At 34.5% G+C, this 19,730-nt stretch overlaps 1 protein-coding gene across 1 annotated transcript in view; it reads right to left on the bottom strand.

Moving 5' to 3' along the window:
* The window catches only part of GRID2 (glutamate ionotropic receptor delta type subunit 2), a 1,955,631-nt gene that overhangs the window by 1,076,779 nt on the left and 859,122 nt on the right, over positions 1 to 19,730 (bottom strand). The gene's annotated exons all lie outside the window — the stretch shown is intronic.

Below are 19,730 nucleotides of genomic sequence, written 5' to 3'. Positions count from 1 at the left end.
TAAAGGCTCAGGATGTTTTTTTGAGCTGCTCCCTGGTTCTCAAAGAACATCTAGGCTGACAAAATTGGTGGATTGGTACTAGAGAATGGCCTAGACACAGCTCTAGGACTTTGGATAGGCCCTGACATTGCTTAAAGATGGAAGGGATGGGTTGAAGTGGTACAGTTTGTGGGTATGAATTAGGCCTTCTCTACCCATAGTTCAGATTATACCAAAAGACATACAATAAATGGCATTTACCTTGAAAAAGACCTGAGTTAGCTTAGGAAGTATTATAGCTTGTGAGTTACCATGAAGTGATATGTTTTTTGAGTTTTCACTATTTTGGGGTGTCAAAAGCTCATATAAGAAAGTTCAAAATTCCCATTGTTTAAATTGTTCCCTACTAAATAAATTTCATTGGAATAGATTATGAATTTTCAGAACAAAAGTTATAGTAGAAATGCTTGTATATTTATACTTAGGACCTAGCAAAGGACTTGTCACATAGTAGGCACTTACTAAATGCTGGTTGTCCTATTGCTTTATTCCCTTAATAAATGTTGACTATTCAAAAGGAACTCATATTCTAATTGCAGATGATTGAATAATGTCACGAACATTATTGTAAAAATACAGGCTCAGGAAAATTTGTGTTGAGTAACCACTTTTCAGATGCTACTGAGAAAAGAGGTGCCAAACCAAGCAATTCAGAAAGGACAAAAACAATTCCTTCAAAAATTCACATTATTAATTCATCTTATTAATTACTAGGTAGTGATGTTTGGGAAAATAGCACAGAAGGTTAAATTGTTGCCAAATATGATTTTCACTACTTTTCCAAGTTATGCAACAAAGTAAATAATGGAAATTTGTCATTTTTCAAATTTTCATTTATAAATAACCCTAAGAGTTTAACTAAGCAAAATATACTTAATTTTTATTTATATAAATCTGCAACTAATTCAAAATTAAAGCTTTCATTATTCATGAATTGTAGGAAAAATATCTGTGTAAAAAGCAATTGAGATTCAATTAGTGAAATGTTTTTTTTTAATTCAAAATAGAGTTAAAATACATAGGAAAATGGTAGGAAAATCATCTTTTAAATCAACCCACACTTGGGTGTAGGATCTCTGGCCCTTTTTTCTCACTCTGACTACACCAGAGTGCAATATCTATTGGACATATTTATATTCATAATGGGCAGTTACTACAATGATATTTAGATTGACTTACCCTTTCAAAATAGATTTACAGATTCCCTTATGTATAATGAATGAAGATTCCACAAACTTTCCAAAGGAACAGTAAATCATCATCAAAAGTATTCAGTGAAGTATTTTCTTTTTGTACATTGCTCTATGCAAAGATATACAATATGGATCAAGGCCACAGTTCTTCAAATCAGTCCTTTTTCATACAGACATTTTGATAATACTGTGGACAAATCTAAATATGTGTTTTTAAAAAATAAAACCCTTAACTTCTGTTTTAGAATAAATAGTATTAGTTTCAAGGCAGGAGAGTGGCAAGGGGTAGGCAATTGGAATTAAGTTGATTGTCCAGGGCCACAAAGCTAGGAAGAGTCTGAGACCAGTTAGGAACCCAGGACACCCTGACTCCAGCCTTGCCTTTCTGTCCACTAGGCCATCTAGATTCCCAAGAACAAATACAAGTCTTCATGTTTTGATGAAGCAGCTCTGCCTGAGTCCCTCTGCCTTTCTAGTAATGAACTCTGGGTACAAGGGTGCATGCCCACAGAGAGCACTTTGCACACCATCTTTGACACCAATGCCATAGGTTCACCATCACTGCAGAGGTAGTGACATGAGGATAATGGGATCCTAGCTTTACAGTGTCATAACTGTCACCCAAAGAGGGAAGGAGAAAAGGCTAATGCCCTGGTCATAACCCCTATTACTGGAATCCTTTTTTAAAAAATTCATTTCATCAATCTTCTTAGGACCCCTTTTCAGTTCTGAACACCTAATTCTATTCATAACCTCTTTTGAATCATTTCTCAGGCTTATAAAATCTATGTAATCTAGAAACTGAACATCTCAGATCACACGGACAGACCTCTGACTTGTATATTTTGTGCCTACAAAATAAAAGTCAGATCTTTGACTCAAGGTCTTGGTGCAGTTCTTTTTATTTCATTCAAAGAGAACTAAACACCATAGCACTTTTGAACATATGCCTCTAGTTCCTTCCCCCTATATTTAGGAAAGAGAAAAAAATAAACTATTTGGTCTACGTGTTGCTATAGTACTCAAAACATTGTCACTCTAATTTTTCACTATAATATCAGCAGTGTTTTGAGACCAAGCAGAGTTAAATATTTACGAAGTGCTATGCAGTCTTCTAATCTATATGGAAATAAGCCTTTCTGAGTAAACTGCAGCTATTCAAGTTCAACTATTTTCCAAGATTATGGAAAAAACTCAATAATATCTCTCACATTCTTAACTAGCTGCCACTGTCTTTTTTTGTTTATCTTGAACCACACAAGCATTTATTATACACTTTACATGGGCCGACATTAATCTGGGCATTAGGTATACAAAGACAAAAAGAAATCTACTCTTTATGAGAATCATTCTAAGGCATGACCAACACAGATAATTAGCAAACTGACCTATAAGGTATCTCTTTATAGATATTTCTCCATTCTTATTATATGTAGAGAATACTTTTATTTTCCCAGTATTTGCTCTTCATGAAGTGCCAATCTGTAGGAAATATTCAGCATACTTCAATTTTTATCATTTATATTTCTCAGTGCTTAAATATCTCTAAATTAAATTGATACATGTTTCTATAATCAAAGTTTCATTATTTTTAAATGAATTTATCAAAAAGGCTTTGAAGCAAGGGTTTTTAAAAAATTATTATTATCAATCTTCCCTCATCATGGAATAACATGACAATGAGACCGTAGCATACTTTTGTAAATAAATAGCAAAATTGCTTTTAATCATTTTAAGAACTTTGTTAACTTAACCCTGAGTAAAAGGGGAAAAACCCTCTCATGGAGGGCTCTAGAAGAAAATTACTTTTTAAAATAAAAAATCTGTTTGATAATTTTTATTACTTTGGTAAAAGCTTTGTCATATAGACAATTCTCATTTTAACTATCAGAGATCACTTACTAGAATTTAGACTATTTATATGACTAAAGAAATTTTTGACAATAACATCATAGAGATAAAAAAGAATTGAAGTAGTGCATACACATTTTTGCTTGAACGGCATTCAGGAGGGACAAAAGAACCAAGGGAGGTGGGGAGAAGCAAGGTCTTAAACTAGCAAAATTTTCATGCAAGGCAACTTGAAGTTGGAGGAAAGGTTTGGTTTAGAGTCATCTTTAGTCCAGCCATTAATTTGAAAGTAACCAGCAAACATATACTTCTAAGCTTTGCCCAATTAATTAATCATGGAGCCAAGATAAAAATTCTATAGAAGAGGAAAATACAGTACATGACAAAGGTGTATATCTACTGCCTTTGTGTGCCAGGGACTGAATAAGCATGTGAACAAGAGTCAGGCAAACATTCAGTGGAAAAAGGAAGAGAATGGGAGAAATACGACCACTTCATAGTACCAGAGCAGGCAGGAGGGAAGAAGAGTAGCTATGAATGAGAGCAATGAAGGTCATCCCTACCTCAAGAAATAGGATTCCTAATAAAATATTATCAGTATTTTTATTAAATAATCCATTTTATATTAAAGACTCGTATTCCCCACCCTACCTACTGTTCAGAGGAGAAAAGAAAGGAGATTGCCTTTCTAAATATTAGGTTTTCCATACTTTAGGCCAGTTGGAAATAGTGATGTTTTTATACAGCAGATTTAATCTCTAGAACTTTTAGGTGTGGACATGGAAAGACAATAAAGTATATATAGAGAGCTTCTACAATAACCCTAATGAGAGATAGAAAAAGAGAGAGAGAGAATGAGAGATGAGTCAGGCAGCAAAACAGTATATTATATCAACAATGATGAAATGCTTATTGAATTTGACAAAACAAAAATGGCATGAGTAAATATGTTTATAACAAGAGTGACCTGTTATATTACAGAATGATTTAAGGAGAGTCCTGCTTTATCAGCTAATATTTAATTTTTGCTGTTGCTATCACCTAAAGGAGCAAAGATGAGAAATCAAATAAGCAAAATATTTTTATCCTATGATAAAGGCAGTTTTATTTTTTAAAAACTGATTAGTGTTTGGAAGCTTTTCCAATAGAAACAAAACTATTTCATATCTGTTAGGCTATTTTGTTCATCTTCATTTTTTGAAAACTTTTATCTTCTGTCTTAAAATCAATATTATATATTGATTCTAAGTCATAATAGGGTTAGGAAATGGAATTAAGTGGCCTACCCCAGGTCACACTGCTGGGAAGGGATTGAGGCCAAATTTGAACTAGAGACTTCCCATTTTTACTCCTGGCTCTCAATGTGAAATTAGAGAGGTTGGTGATCACTAAAGTCAATTACCTACAAAATTAATATTTTGTTTCCCAATTCTCTACTAAGGATAGTATTTTTCTACTTTATTCAAAAGGATTTGCCTTAAATAAATGCTATGCAGAAGAATATAATACATATTCAATGAAAGCAAAGCATTTTAGAAGTATATTAAGTTGTAAATCTATCATTGATAGCTTATTTTGTATATATTTTGCTGTCCCAAGTATTTTCTATTACTCAGAGATGAAGACATTATATCCAAGAATCCACATTTTCAGCTAATTAGAACATATTTTGGCGTTTTCTAAATACTATTTACAATACAGTACAGGAAATTGTAGTGATCATCTCTTAACAATCTAAATTGGCTTTAAAGTAGTTATAAAAAAGTACAATCCATGGTGGTTGTTTTAGTTACTCCTCTAAATAATTTGTCTATTATTTCCAATGGCTAAATTCTCATTTGTACTATCTGTGAATAGAGTTATTTGTCAAAAATGGCTTTGGCAAAAGTGGTATAAAATAGAGTCCAGGAGGTGAAGTCAAGATGGCAGCTTAGAAGCAGCAAAAGTTTAAATCTTTGAAAACCCTTCCTTACAGATCACAAACTGAATGCTCCTAGGGGACTTAAATTCAAACTTAACAACAGGACAGAGGTGGAGAACCCTCCTTCTGGACACAAATCAAAATGTACTCCCCCCCAAAAGCTGGAATCTGAGAACACTCAGGTCTAAGGGGAAGGCAGAAGAAAGGTCCCAGGACCCCTCCCCCCCAACCCAGAGCGCTAAGCCCACAGTGGCAGCAGGAACCTCTGGGTGGGCAAAGGTGCTGGTTTAGAGGGTCTACCTTGTGAGCAGCAGGGCGCCGGGCACGGAGTGTCCAGCGCGGGCAGTGGGGAGGCATCCAGGGAGAGACCTGGGAGCCTGCAGCCCCATGGCTAGGTTGTTCCATCTGGCTCCAGTCTTACTGGAGGTTTTTGCCTCGGGGCACATCTAGACCAACCCAGTTGACCCTAATCCCATCAGGCTCCTCAGAGATCAGGGATTCCAGGACACCTTCCCCCCCCTCCCACAAGGACAGGAACCTTGGGGTGGGCAAAGGCACTGGGGTACCTTGCTGACAGAGGAGAAGCAGCTGGAGAGAACTGGAGAGAGCCTGGGTGGCTCCAACCTTCCAGGAGTCTTTGGCCTCAGAGCACAAACAGCCCAACCCAATTGAACTTAATCCAATCAAAAGCCTCCAGAGGACAGGGAAGCTAACATTCCTCCCCTAGAGACTATATGAAGAGATCTGACAAAGCTCCAAGAGGGGAGACTGACAGCCCCAAAACCCCCCCAAAAAAAGAGAGGAGCAAGAGCACAGACAAATGGGGGAGCAAAGATAGAGTAAACTTGAGCAAACAACAGAAAAAGAAGAAATAAATTACAATTGACAGCTTCTATACAGGTAATGAGCAAAGAGCAAATGAAACAGAGGGGGAGGGATCAGCAAAGGAAAAATCAGAAATCCCAGTGAATTGGATACAGGCTTTGGAAGAAGTCAAAATGCAATTCAAAACACAATTAAGAGAGGCTGAAGACAATTGGGAAAAGAACTTAAAAACTAAGATAAGTCATATGGAAACAGAAAATATTGTCTTAAAAGCCAAAACCAACCAGCTGAAAAATGAGGCAAAGAAGATGAAAGATGAGGTGAAGAAGATGAAAGATGAGAAAAATGAGATGAAAGATGAGGTAAAGAGGATGAAAGATGACCTCCAAAGAAAATCAAACAAAAAAAGGATGACCAAAAAGCCAAGGATGAAATCCAGTCTTTAAGAACCAGAATACAACATCTAGAATTAAGTGACCTCACAAGGCAACAGGACAATATAAAACAAAACCAAAAGAATGAAAAAAATTGATGAAAATATGAAGCATCTCATTCACAAAACAGAGGATTTAAAAAACCGTTCAAAGAGAGACAATTTAAGAATCATTGGTCTACCAGAAGATTATGAAAAAAGAAAAAGCCTGGACATCATACTATAGGAAATTATTAAAGAAAACTGACCCGATATCCTAGAACAAGAGGGAAAAGTGGAGATTGAAAGAATTCACAGATCACCTCCTGTACTTAATCCCCAACTGACAACACCCAGGAATGTTATAGCAAAATTCAAGAACTATTAGACCAAAGAAAATATATTACAAGCTGCCAAGAAGAAGTCATTAAGATGCCACGGAACCACAGTGAGGATAACGCAGGATCTGGCTTCATCCACACTGAAAAACCAAAAGGCATGGAATATGATATTCTGGAAAGCAAGAGAACTAGGTCTACAACCAATAATCAACTACCCAGCAAAACTGACTATATTCTTACAGGGGAAAGTATGGTCATTCAACAAAATAGAAGAATTTCAAAAATTCATAAAGAAAAGACCAGACCTGAACAGAAAATTTGATGTCCAAGCACAGAACTCAAGAGAATCATCAAAAGGTAATTTAAAAAGAGGGAAAAAAGAAAAACAAAACAAAAAAACTTTTTTTTTTTTTTACGAGACTCAATAAGTTAAAATGATATGTATTCCTATAAGAGGAGAGGTCATTGTAACTCTTAAAAACTGTTGTTATTACCTGGTATAAAAATGGAAACTTGAACTCGGGACTTCAATTCCCAGGAGTCCTTGGTAGCTCCCAGAATTCCCCATAATTTCAGGTGAGGTCATCACCTGGACAGCGAGGAGAGAGGGGTTTTTAAGACAGACTCTCCCTTTTTCTTGCTCTCTTGGTTCCCGCCTCGCTTCTCTTGCCTGTTGCCACTTCTAAGCAGATGGATCTTTTCATGATGTAGGTGAGGTTGTCTAGGCCTCTCTCGGCCTAGACACGTTCTTTCTTATTCTGTATTTTCTTTAATCCTTAACCTTTAATAAAACTCTAAAATCTAATACTCCTTGAAGAGAGAAACTAATTTCTATCTGCCTCAGTTTCCCAAAAAATTTTAACTCTTACAGTGGGCAGCAAAAGAAGTACACTTAGAGGAAACAGTGACAAATTGTATAGGATGAAAGGACAAGACATAAATAGATATATAGATATGCATGCATTAATACATACACATATGTATGCATATATATATAACTAGAGCTTAAAAATAGGTTAATATTAAAAGAAATGGGAAAAGAAACAAATGGGGGTAAATTTATATGTCACAAAGAAGGTCATGGTGGGAGGGGGGAGAACATCAATACACTGGAAGGGTAAGAGGTCAGAGACAGGAAATACTCAAATTTTACGTGCTTTGAAATCAACTCAAAGAAGGAACAACTATCCAATCCATTGGGGGCAGAGAATAGATTTGTGCCTTATAGGGGAGTAGAAGAGTAACAAACAGACTGGTGGGGAAGGAAGCAGTACAAGGGAGGGGGGTGTGAGGGGTTAATTTTATAAAGACTACAGGGGAAAAAAGGGGGAGGTATAAGAATGGAGGGGGATAGAAAGGGAATTAAAATAAGGGTGGGAACTAGGGGGACTGATTAAAAACAAACGTCGGTATAGAAGGAAATAGTGAAAGAAGAAAAGGCAGGGACAGGATTAGAAAACAAAATGCTGGGTAATACACAGCTGGTGATCATAACTCTGAATGTGAATGGAATTAACTCACCCATAAAACACAAGCAAATAGCAGGGTGGATTAGAATCCAAAACCCTACCATATGCTGTCTACAAGAAACACATATGAGAAAGGTAGATACGCATAGGGTGAAAGTAAGTGGGTAGAGCCAAATCTATTAGGCATCAACTTATAAAAAGAAGGCAAGAGTCGCAATCATGATATTTGACAAAGCCAAAGTAAAAATAAATCTAGTTAAAAGAGATAGGGAAGGTAATTACAGCCTGATAAAAGGTAGTATAGTCAATGAGGAAATATCAGTACTCAACATGTATGCACCAAATGGCATAGCATCCAAATTTCTAAAGGAGAAACTAGAGGAGCTCAAGGATGAATTAGATAGAAAAACTATACTAGTAGGAGACCTGAACCTTCCTCTATCTGAACTAGATAAATCAAACCAAAAAATAAATAAGAAAGAGGTAAGAGAAGTGAATGAAATCTTAGAAAAATTAGAGTTAATAGACATGTGGAGAAGATAAATAGGGACAAAAAGGAATACATCTTCTTTTCAGCAGCACATGGTACATTTACATAAATTGGCCATGTATTAGGGCATAAAAACATTGCAAACAAGTGCAAAAGAGCATAAATAATAAATTCAACTTTCTCAGATCACAATACAATAAAAATAATAATTAGCAAGGGTACATGGAGAGGCATATCAAAAATTAATTGGAAATTAAACAATATGATTTTATAAAACCTGTTAGTTAAAGAACAAATCGTAGAAACAATTAATAATTTCACTGAAGAAAATGACAATGATGAGACATCCTTTCAAAACCTATGGGATGTAGCCAAAGCAGTACTCAGAGGGAAATTTATATCCTTGAGTTCATATATTAACAAATTAAGAAGGGCAGAGGTCTATGAATTGGGCATGCAAATTAAAAAATTAGAAAGCGAACAAATTAAAAATCCTCAGATGAAGACTAAATTGGAGATCCTAAAAATCAAAGGAGCAATTAATAAAATTGAAAGTCAAAGAACTATTGATTTATTAAATAAGACTAGAAGCTGGTACTTTGAAAAAATAAATGAAATAGACAAAGTACTAGTCATTCTAAATTAAAAAAGGAAAGAAATAAACCAAATTGACAACATCCAAAATGAAAAAGGAGGCCTCACTCTAGTGAAGGGGAAATTAAAGCAATCATTAAAAACTACCATGCCAAATTATATGGCAACAAATATGGCAATCTAGGTGACATGGATGAATACTTACAAAAATATAAATTTCCTAGACTAAAAGAGGAAGAAATAAATTTCCTAAACAACCCATTTATCAGAAAAAGAAATTGAACTTTAAATTGAACATTAAAGAACTCCCTAAGAAAAAATCCTTAGGTCCAGATGGATTCACAAATGAATTCTATCAAACATTCAAAGAAAAACTAATTCCAATTTTAAACAAACTATTTGACAGAATAAGCAAAGAAGGAGTTCTACCAAATTCTTTTTACGACACAAACATGGTACTGATCCCAAACCCAGGCAGGTCAAAAACAGAGAAAGAAAACTATAGACAAATCTCCCTAATGAATATAGATGTAAAAATCTCAACTAGAATACTAGCAAAAAAGACTCCAGCAAGTCATCACAAGGGTCATCCACTATGACCAGGCATGATTCATAACAGGAATGCAAGGATGGTTCAATATTGGGAAAACCATCCACATAATTAACCATATTAACAAGCAAATCAACAAAAAATCACGTGATTATTTCAATAGATGCAGAAAAAGCCTTTGATAAAATACAACACCCATTCATATTGAAAACACTAGAAAGTATAGAAATAGAAGAGCCTTTCCTAAAAATAATAAACAGTATATAACTAAAACCGTCAGCAAACATCATCTGCAAAGGGGATAAACTAGAAGCCTTCCCAATAAGATCAGGAGTAAAATAAAGATGCCTATTATCACCTCTATTATTTAACATTGTACTAGAAACATTAGCAGTCGCAATTAAGAAGAAAAAGAAATTGACGGTATTAAAATTGGAGGAATCCTAGAGAATTAACCAAAAAGTTACTTGAAATAATCAACTACTTTAGCAAAGTTGCAGGATACAAAATAAACGCACAGAAGTCATCAGCATTTCTATATATCTCTAACCCATTTCAGCAGCAAGAATTAGAAAGAGAAATATCATTTAAAATCACCCTAGACAATATAAAATACTTAGGAATCTATCTGCCAAGACAAACACAGGAACTATATGAACACAACTACAAAACCCTCTCCACACAGTTAAAACTAGATCTAAACAATTCGAAAAACATTTATTGCTCATGGGTGGGACAAACTAACATAATAAAAATGACAATCCTATCCAAATTAATTTACTTATTTAGTGCCATACCTATTGAACTACCAAAACACTTCTTTACTGAATTAGAAAAAATCATAACTAAGTTCATTTGGAAGAACTAAAGATCAAGGATATCCAGGGAAATCATGAAAAAAAAAATGCCAAGGAAGGAGGACTTGCAGTCCCAGATTTCAAACTACTATAAAGCAGTGGTCATCAAAACAATTTGGTACTGACTAATAGACAGAAAGGAGGATCAATGGAATAGACTTGACATAAATGACCTCAGCGAGTCAGTCTATGACAAACCAAAAACCCCAGCTTTGGGGACCAAAATCCACTATTTGATAAAAACTGATGGGAAAATTGGAAGACAGTGATTAGGTTTGGATCAACCCCTCACACCCTACACCAAGATAAATTCAGAATGGGTGAATGACTTGAACATAAAGGAGGAAACTATAAGTAAATTAGGAGAACACAGAATAGTATACATGTCAAAACTTTGGGAAGGGAAATATTTTAAAGCCAAGCAAGACTTAGAAAGAGTCACAAAATGTAAAATAAATAATTTTGACTACATCAAATTAAAAAGTTTTTCTGCAAACAAAACCAATGTAACTAAAATCAGAAGGGAAGCTTCAAATTGGGAGACAATCTTCATAAAAACCTCTAAGGTTTAATTACTCAAATTTACAAAGACCTAAATCAATTTTATAAAAAAATCAAGCCATTCTCCAATTAATAAATGGGCAAGGGACATGAATAGGCACTTTTCAGATAAAGAAATCAAAACTATTAATAAGCACATGAAAAAGTGTTCTAAATCTCTTATAATCAGAGACATGCAAATCAAAACAACTCTGAGGTATCACCTCACACCTAGCAGATTGGCAACATGACAGCTATGGAAAGTAATGAATGCTGGATGGGATATGGCAAAATAGGGACATTAATTCATTGCTGGTGGAGTTGTGAACTGATCCAACCATTCTGGAGGGCAATTTGGAACTATGCCCAAAGGGCGATAAAAGACTGTCTGCCCTTTGGTCCAGTCATAGCACTGCCAGGTTTGTACCGCAAAGAGATAATAAGCAAAAAGCCTTGTACAAGAATATTCATAGCTGCGCTCTTTGTGGTGGCAAAAAATTGGAAAATAAGGGCATGTCCTTCAATTGGAGAATGGCTGAACAAACTGTGGTATCTGTTGGTGATGGAATACTATTGTGCTAAAAAGAATAATAAAGTGGAGGAATTCCATAGAGACTGAAACAACCTCCAGGAAGTGATGCAGAGCGAAAGGAGCAGAACCAGGAAAACATTGTACACAGAGACTGATACACTGTGGTACAATCGAAGGTAATGGACTTCTCCATTAGTGGCAATGCACTGTCCCTGAACAATCTGCAGGGTTCTAGGAGAAAAAACACTATCCTCAAGCAGAGGACAAACTGTGAGACTAAAAACACAGAGGAAAGGCAACTGCTTGACTACAGAGGTTGAAGGGACATGATCGAGGAGAGATGCTAAATGATCCCCTAATGCAAATACCAACAACATGGAAATGGGTCGAATCAAGGACACATGTGATACCCAGTGGAATCCTGCATTGGCTATGGGAGGGGTGGCGGGATGGGGGGGGGGGAGGGGAGGAAAAGAAAATGATCTTTATTTCCAATGAATAATGCTTGGAAATGACCAAATGAAATAATGTTCAAAAAAATAAAATAAAAATCAAAAAAATAAAAATAAAAATAAAATAAAATAGAGTCCAATGGGGATATCCTAATGAATACACATGACTGCAAGCCAGAACAGGATACGGCAGGGAATTCTTTAGATGCTCAAGCCAATTGACTAAATAATTTGCCATTCTTAAGAAACTACTTTCTCATATATTCAAGAAAGTGGTAATAATACAGGCTTCCATGTATTTTCATTGTTTTTAAGGTACAGACCTGTGATTTCATGAGTTAGAAAAATAGGCCTGTTCAAATTGGCACCTTTTCTTCATTGAAAGGTCTTAGAAAGCTTATTAGGCTACTTTGAGATTAAGGAATTTATCTCCAATTACACAGCTGGTCAAATGTTGGCCTCAAAGCAAGATCCCAAGGCTGATTCTCTACCCACTACACCATGATTTGTCTCAAAAAATATTCCATACCTCACAAAATCTTACACTGGTGATTTTTGGAGAGAGAAAAAAAAAAGCCTCAGTGTTAGGGGATATTAAGAAATAAAACCTCACACTTTTAAACATTTTTGGTTAGGGGGATGGGTGGGGAGATTGGGATCAGATACCTAAATATTAACAAAATAATCAGATCCAAGAATGGTATTGTGTTAAGATCATTAAATTTATCCTCTAGATCTGACATTGTCGATGTGGCCACATATAAATCATTTATATTTTGAAGTTCTCGGTTTCCTCATTTGTAAACTGACCAGATTGTGAGGATTTATGTTTTATAAATCCTGTAGTGGTATTTTAGAATTAGTTACAACTTGGATACCTTAAATTATTTCATGTCACCAGTTTATGAAAATAAAAAAATAATTAAAATGAGAAAATAAGAGATAGATTCAATAAAGTTATTGAAAAAGATAATAAGGGGGTAGGTGGGTAGCTCAGTGATTGAGAGTCAGGCCTAGAGATGGGACATCCTAGGTTCAAATCTGATCTCAGACATTTCCTAGCTGTGTGACTCTGGGCAAGTCACTTATCCCCCACTGCCTAGCCCTTACTGCTCTTCTGCCTTGGAACCAACACACAGATAAATTCTAAGATGGAAGGTAAGGATTTTAAAAAAATACAAAAAGATGAGAAGCATGATATTCACTCCCACACTGTGATACAATGAAATATTAAAAAGAACAGGGAAACTCTATAGATATTCAGAAAATAAAGCAAAATTTTATATTTCAAGATAATTAATATGATAATCAATTACTACTCAATTATAATGGATTTTCTGGAAGGTTTTCCCTTTTGCTATTGCCAGAAAGTAACTTTATAATACTTTTTTATCCAAAGAAAGAAAGAAAAAATCTACCTGTGAAATTAAGAAGGTTGGAAAATATTGGTCAGGTAACAAATCATTCATTTTCTATAAAGTATATTAAATAAAAAACAACAATCACTTTCAATTTGATTTATCACCCACATTATTCAGTAATATTTTTACAAATTTAATTTAATAAATTGTTATTTTAAATGTTGTTGTGAATATGTGAAACCTTTACCATCTTCCTTTTTTTTTGCTATTGCTTCATTTAAAAATATAATTTTTTTGTGTTTTTTCCCCTGATCTATACCTAAGGCAATATAGTAATTTATACCTATAAGAAAGTAAATGATTCTGAAGCCACATATCAAGCAATGAAAATAGTAAATAAAAATAGTAGTAGTTGAAAGCAATTATTCTTATAATGTGTGCTATTCATATAATGAACATTTTGAGTAAAAATTGTGATAGTGGATTGATAGGTATAGCTCATTAAAAGGAATGTTTTGCTAAGCTGTAACTATTTTTAAGATGTTAGGATTTGATTAAATTGTAATCAAAAGAGAAGTCTATCTTTCTCATTTTTAAAATGCTTTACTCTCCTTTGCACATTCTATGGTCTTGGCAAACTGAATTTCTTTTTTTCCTTACTCATAATATTCCATTTTAAATTTCAATGTCTTTGAATTGACTATAATAGCATATCTGGAATGAATGGCCTCTCTACTTCCTTTAAAACTCAAGCTCAAATAAATTATCATAAAACAAACATTAACAAATTATATTGAATGGAGGTGGACCCAAGATGGTGGCCTAGTAGCAGCAAAGGCTGAAACATCTCTGACTATTCTTCCAAACCAATCTTTAGAAGGCACCTCAAAATAACAAGAGTCAAAGCAGGACAAGTGAGGTGGCTCTCCCTCTGAACATAACTTGAAAGGTAGGCAAATAGATTTGATTTTCATGGGAAAAGGGAGAACCAAAAGCAAAACATCATACAAGGAACAGACTATAGAAGAAGTACAAATAGAAGAAAAATCAGTGCAGAGGCATTATCTAGAAAGAGGCAATTGCTGGTATTTCAGACAGGAATCTGGGGATCAAAGAGTTCCACTTTGATGGAGAGAGGACCTAATTCTAGATATCAGATAAAGAATCTAGATTTTAGTTGTTGAAGGAACTGTGGTACCAGGAAGAGAATGATGGTAGGGACTATGCTTATAGGAGCCCAAAAGAAGGATGAATTACTAATTTATAATATGCATTCACTAAGGGTCTTACTAGATATCTAATTTCCTTAATTCAACTCTACAAAACTGAACACATTTTAATAATATATCCCAATCTCCCCTGTACTGGGAGTACAAGGCAGAGATCTGGTCTCCAGGGGAAAAGTCACCCAGCTCAGATAGTAGAATAGGGGTTTAAAGTCAGAGGGAGATTAGCAGTAGTGGAGACTTAACCACAGGGCAGTTTAGCTCACAGTGCATAAGCCAGCAGAGGAAATAGAATCAGCAAGAAGCAGAGGAAATAGAATCAGCAAGCAGATTTCAAAATTCCCAGGCCACAGGGAAAAAAATGGGGAAAATGATCAAATAGCAAAAAATAAAATTAAAAATAAAACACAAAAAACAAAAACACAACCCTTGGACATTTCTATAGGGAAAAAGAACACAGAACCAAAAGGAGATGGTCACATCCAAACAACCAGATGAAAATCTTAAAAACCAAACAGGAATTGATCACAAGTGATGGAAGAACTCAAAAAGGAATTCAAAATCAAATAAGATAGGTTGAAGAAAAATAGGAAAAAAAATTCAAGCAATGCAGAAATAAAACAACAGCTTAAAAAAGTAAAATTTATTGAATGGGGGGGGGAGGCAAAAAAATCCAATGAAGAAAAGAGTGCCATAAAAAAAGGAATGAATCGAATGGAAAATGAGGATCAAAAGATCATGGAAGAAATTCAGTCTTTAAAATTTAGAATTAGGCAAATAGAAGCCAATGCTTCCACAAGGCATCAAGAAACAATAAAACAAAATAAAAAGAATGAAAAAGTAGAAGAAAATATGAAATATCTCATTAGAAAAATAAACTGACCTGTGTAATGATGGGGAGTAGGAAACACAAAAAACATAAATTAACCTCACACTATAAAAATGCAAACAACACTACATATGTTCAAGAAAGAAGAGAACCTACAGGCAACTAGTTAGACAAAGTACACCTTGCAACAAAAACGGTAAGCATGCGCATGTAACAGGACATATTAGACATGACACAACATAAAAACTGATTTCTAGATATAGAACTCATGTAAATAAACAAGTGTCTGAAGATTCCATATGTTCAAAATGTATATATGTACATCTGTATATATTGTATAAATTTATATACTTCCTAAGTCTATAGAGTTTTTAACCTGACAAGTACATGTTTTATTTCCTTGTAGGGCTAAAATCTCTATGCAAGACTGAAAAAAAAACTTACAAAAATGTATTATATGTAAATATATACTTAAAAGTAGATAAAACTTACTAACAAAATTCTAACCTATAGAATAGAATAGCAACTAACCACATTAAAATAATAGTATAGGGAAAAGAAGCAGATTTGATTAGGAAAAAGTTATGTTTTTTTAGCTAGATAGCTTAGGAACATCATAAGGATAAGACTATAGTGTATTGTTATATTTTAAATAGTGATACAAACAAAAATAAGATAGATAACAGAATAAAATAATTGTTGGGAGCCATCAAACCCCCGCTGGCTAACAAAGTCATAGTTTGGGAAATGGGTGCTGTCACTGATCCCCCTCTGTGACTTCTTTCTCTTTAATTTCCCTCAGTAATGGATGATTATTGTGCTCTCTCCAATACAAAATAAATTATATAATTGCTAAGACTTATAGAATAAATATATATCCCACCTTAATCCCCCCAGATTATTACCCTAAAAGATTACATGAGCAGAATTAAAACCTAAAGATCACTACCCATTACCCCCCTCCTTTCCCTCTCTGCAGTGTCACATTCACTCCCATTATAAGCTAGGCAAGTCAAGAACATCAATCACCTTCGAGACGCATTCCACTGCAGACAGAAACCAGGCAACATTGACAGTGCTTTAAAGTAACACAAGAAAAATAGAAATTGTAAATTAAGAAAAACCCCAAACCTGGTCTGTCTCAAATTACCTTCTAACCCTGTACCTAACTATGAAATGCTTTATTACCTATCTCCTAAGTAATTGTGATTGATAGTGAAAGCTGACCAAAAGTAACAATGATTCTCCTTAGGTCAATAGGGACTAACCTCCAAATCACTCTACTCATGTCATTTGTCTCCATCTCTGTTGTAGCAACAATGTTTTTTTGACTATCTCCTTAGGCTTTGCATCTGTTGTTAAGTTCTATGGAAACATGTATTTAGAAAATTGATTGTGTGCCAGAAAAACATGTACTCACTGAACCTATAAAATAAACCAACTTCTTGGCATGGCAGAACACAGTGTGATGTCTATGCACATGAGATTGAGCATAGAGTGTCTCTCACTCCATTATTTGACTAGATCATCACACTTAGGCAGAGGACCCTCACTCTCTGAGAGACTTCTGGTTCAGTTCTCAAAGAATAATAGCATAACGTAATATTATTTTGTAAACATAAGTAGGTTAACACTTAGAATAGAAAAAGTATATAGCTTAGCATAAGATAACGAATGATTAATAAGGAAAACTGTTGTATTGTTACATTCAATTTACTCTTTGGATTTGAGAAAAACCTGTTTATTGTTACAAAAATTGATCCATTACCACACTGCAATACAACTTGTTTTATCCTTTCCTACCCACTTACTTAGCATTGGTAGATAGAAGCCTAGATAAAGTAAAATAGAAATTTATTAATTTGATGGGATAAAACATAAGATAACAATAGGGAAAAGACTGTAAAAGCAGCATGAGTTTTTAGCAAAAGACTCACGAAAATCAAAACCGGGATATTGTAATGATGAGGAGTAAGAAAGAGAACCATTAGGGTGAATGGAATGTTGAGAATCTATGGTTGCATGAGGCAAGAATGACAGTTGGAAACTGAACAAGGACATCTGGGAAATTCTCCTGATGAGCAGGGTCTTTAGAGCAGAGACACAGAAGGGAGTGGCAGAAGTTGTTTCTCAGGGACATTCAAGACACCTGTGCAGATTTTTGTCATAAACAGAAATCCTAATACGAAGGGTTCCTGTTTAAAGCATGATGGGTTCCTGTCGAGAAACCTAATTTCTTCAAAAACTTTCATTTCCATGAACTATTGAGATACTGGTCTCAAATTGGTGAACAGAGCTCTCCCCTATTCTACCTCTCCCTGGGGTATGAGAAAACCTTGTACTTCTGTAATGAGTTTTAGGGCAACCCAAATCCCTCTAACCTCGACCCTTTGCCCCAGTCAACAATTAAATTCAAACAAGCAGTCAGATAGAAAATTCAATCTCATTTATTTATATCTAGAGAGTAAACACATTGGCAGACTCCATCTTGTTGCCAGTTTTCAAGAAGACACAAGGGGGAGGCTTGTGAGCACCCCAAAGCAGCTCATATCTGGATTGAGATCCCATATACTTCTCCTTGTAGAGAAGACTTCACCGACACTCTTGAGAGCTGACACCACCATCAAGGGGCAAGTCTTCACTGAGGGGAGATCTCAATTTTGTCTCCCTCAAGTAATTCAGGGACTCAGAGAGGGAGTAGAGAGGGAAGCCATTTTCATGAACTCTTTCCTCTCTGCCTTCAACCCTCATTTCTCCATCTAAGTAGTGTGGGTCCCCCCAAAAATTATATCTGGAAAATAAATCCAGGAGAGACAATTTAAGAATTATTGGAGTGGAGTAATATAAGGGAGGGGGAGTAGAGGAGATTATTAAAAGAAAAACACTGGTGTGGAGGGAAAAAGTGAAAGGAGAAAGGGTAGGATTAAAAAAGGGAAGATTGAGAGAAATACACAGGTGATAATCATAACTTTGAATGTAAATGTGATGAACTGATCCATAAATGGGAAGCAGAGAGCAAAGTGGATTAAAAAAAAAAAACAGAATCCAACCATATATTGTTTACAAGAAACATATTTGAATCAGGTAGACACACCCAGAGTAAAAGAAAGCGGCTCGAGCATAATCTATTGGGCTTCAGTTGAGACAAAGGAAGCAGAAATAACAGTCATGATCTAAGCCCAAGCTAAAACAAAAATATATCTAATTAAAAGATACAAGAAAAGTAATTACATCTTGATAAAAGGCAGTATAGACAATGAAGAAATATCAGCACTCAACATTTATGTTCCAAATGGTATAGTACCCAGATTTTGCAAAGAGAAACTATAAATCTAACAAAAAATGAATATGAAAGAAGTAAGTAAAAAAGTGAATATTTTTTTTAAGTTAGAGTTTAGATATCTGGAGAAAATTGAATAGGGATAAAAATGAACATACCTTCTCTTTAGCAATACATGGTACATATAAAAAAATTGACCACGTGGGGCATAAAAACATTACAACCAAATGCAGAAATAATAAATGCAACTTTTTCAGATCATAATGTAATGAAAACCATAATTAGTTAGGGTTCATGGAGAGGCAAATTAAACATTAATTGGAAACTAAATAATCAAATTCTTCAAAATTGGTAATCAAAGAACAAGTCATAGGAATAATTACTGATTTCATTGACGAGAATGACAATGAGGAGACACATCAAAATTTATGGGATAAATCCAAAGCAGTATTCAGGGGAAAATTTATATCTTTGAATGCTTACATCAACAAAACAGAGAAAAAACAGATCAATGAATTGGGCATGCAACTAAAAAAAACCTAGAAAAAGAAAAAATTAAAAATTCCCTGTTAAATATTAAATTGAAAATCCTAAAAATCTAAGGAGAAATTAATAAAATTGAATATAAAAGAACTATTGAACTAGTAAATAAAAATAAGAGCAGGTTCTATGAAAACAATAATGAAAGAGTATTGGTTAATTTTATTTTAAAAAAGAAAGAAGAGAATCAAATGGCCATCATCAAAAATGAAAAAGGGTATTTTAAACTCTAAATAAGAGGAAATTAAGACAATTATTGCTATTTTGCCCAATTATATGCAATAAATCAGACAATCTAGGTGAAATGAATGAATATTTACAAAAAATATAAATTGCCTAGATTAACAAAAGAGGAAATAGAATACTTAAATAATTCTATCTCAGAAAAAGAAATTGAAGCAATCAATGATCTCCCCAAGAAAAAATCC

Source organism: Monodelphis domestica, chromosome 6 (assembly GCF_027887165.1).
Source record: "Monodelphis domestica isolate mMonDom1 chromosome 6, mMonDom1.pri, whole genome shotgun sequence".
Taxonomy (NCBI): Eukaryota; Metazoa; Chordata; class Mammalia; order Didelphimorphia; family Didelphidae; genus Monodelphis; species Monodelphis domestica.
This window is presented reverse-complemented; position numbering and strand designations above follow the sequence as displayed.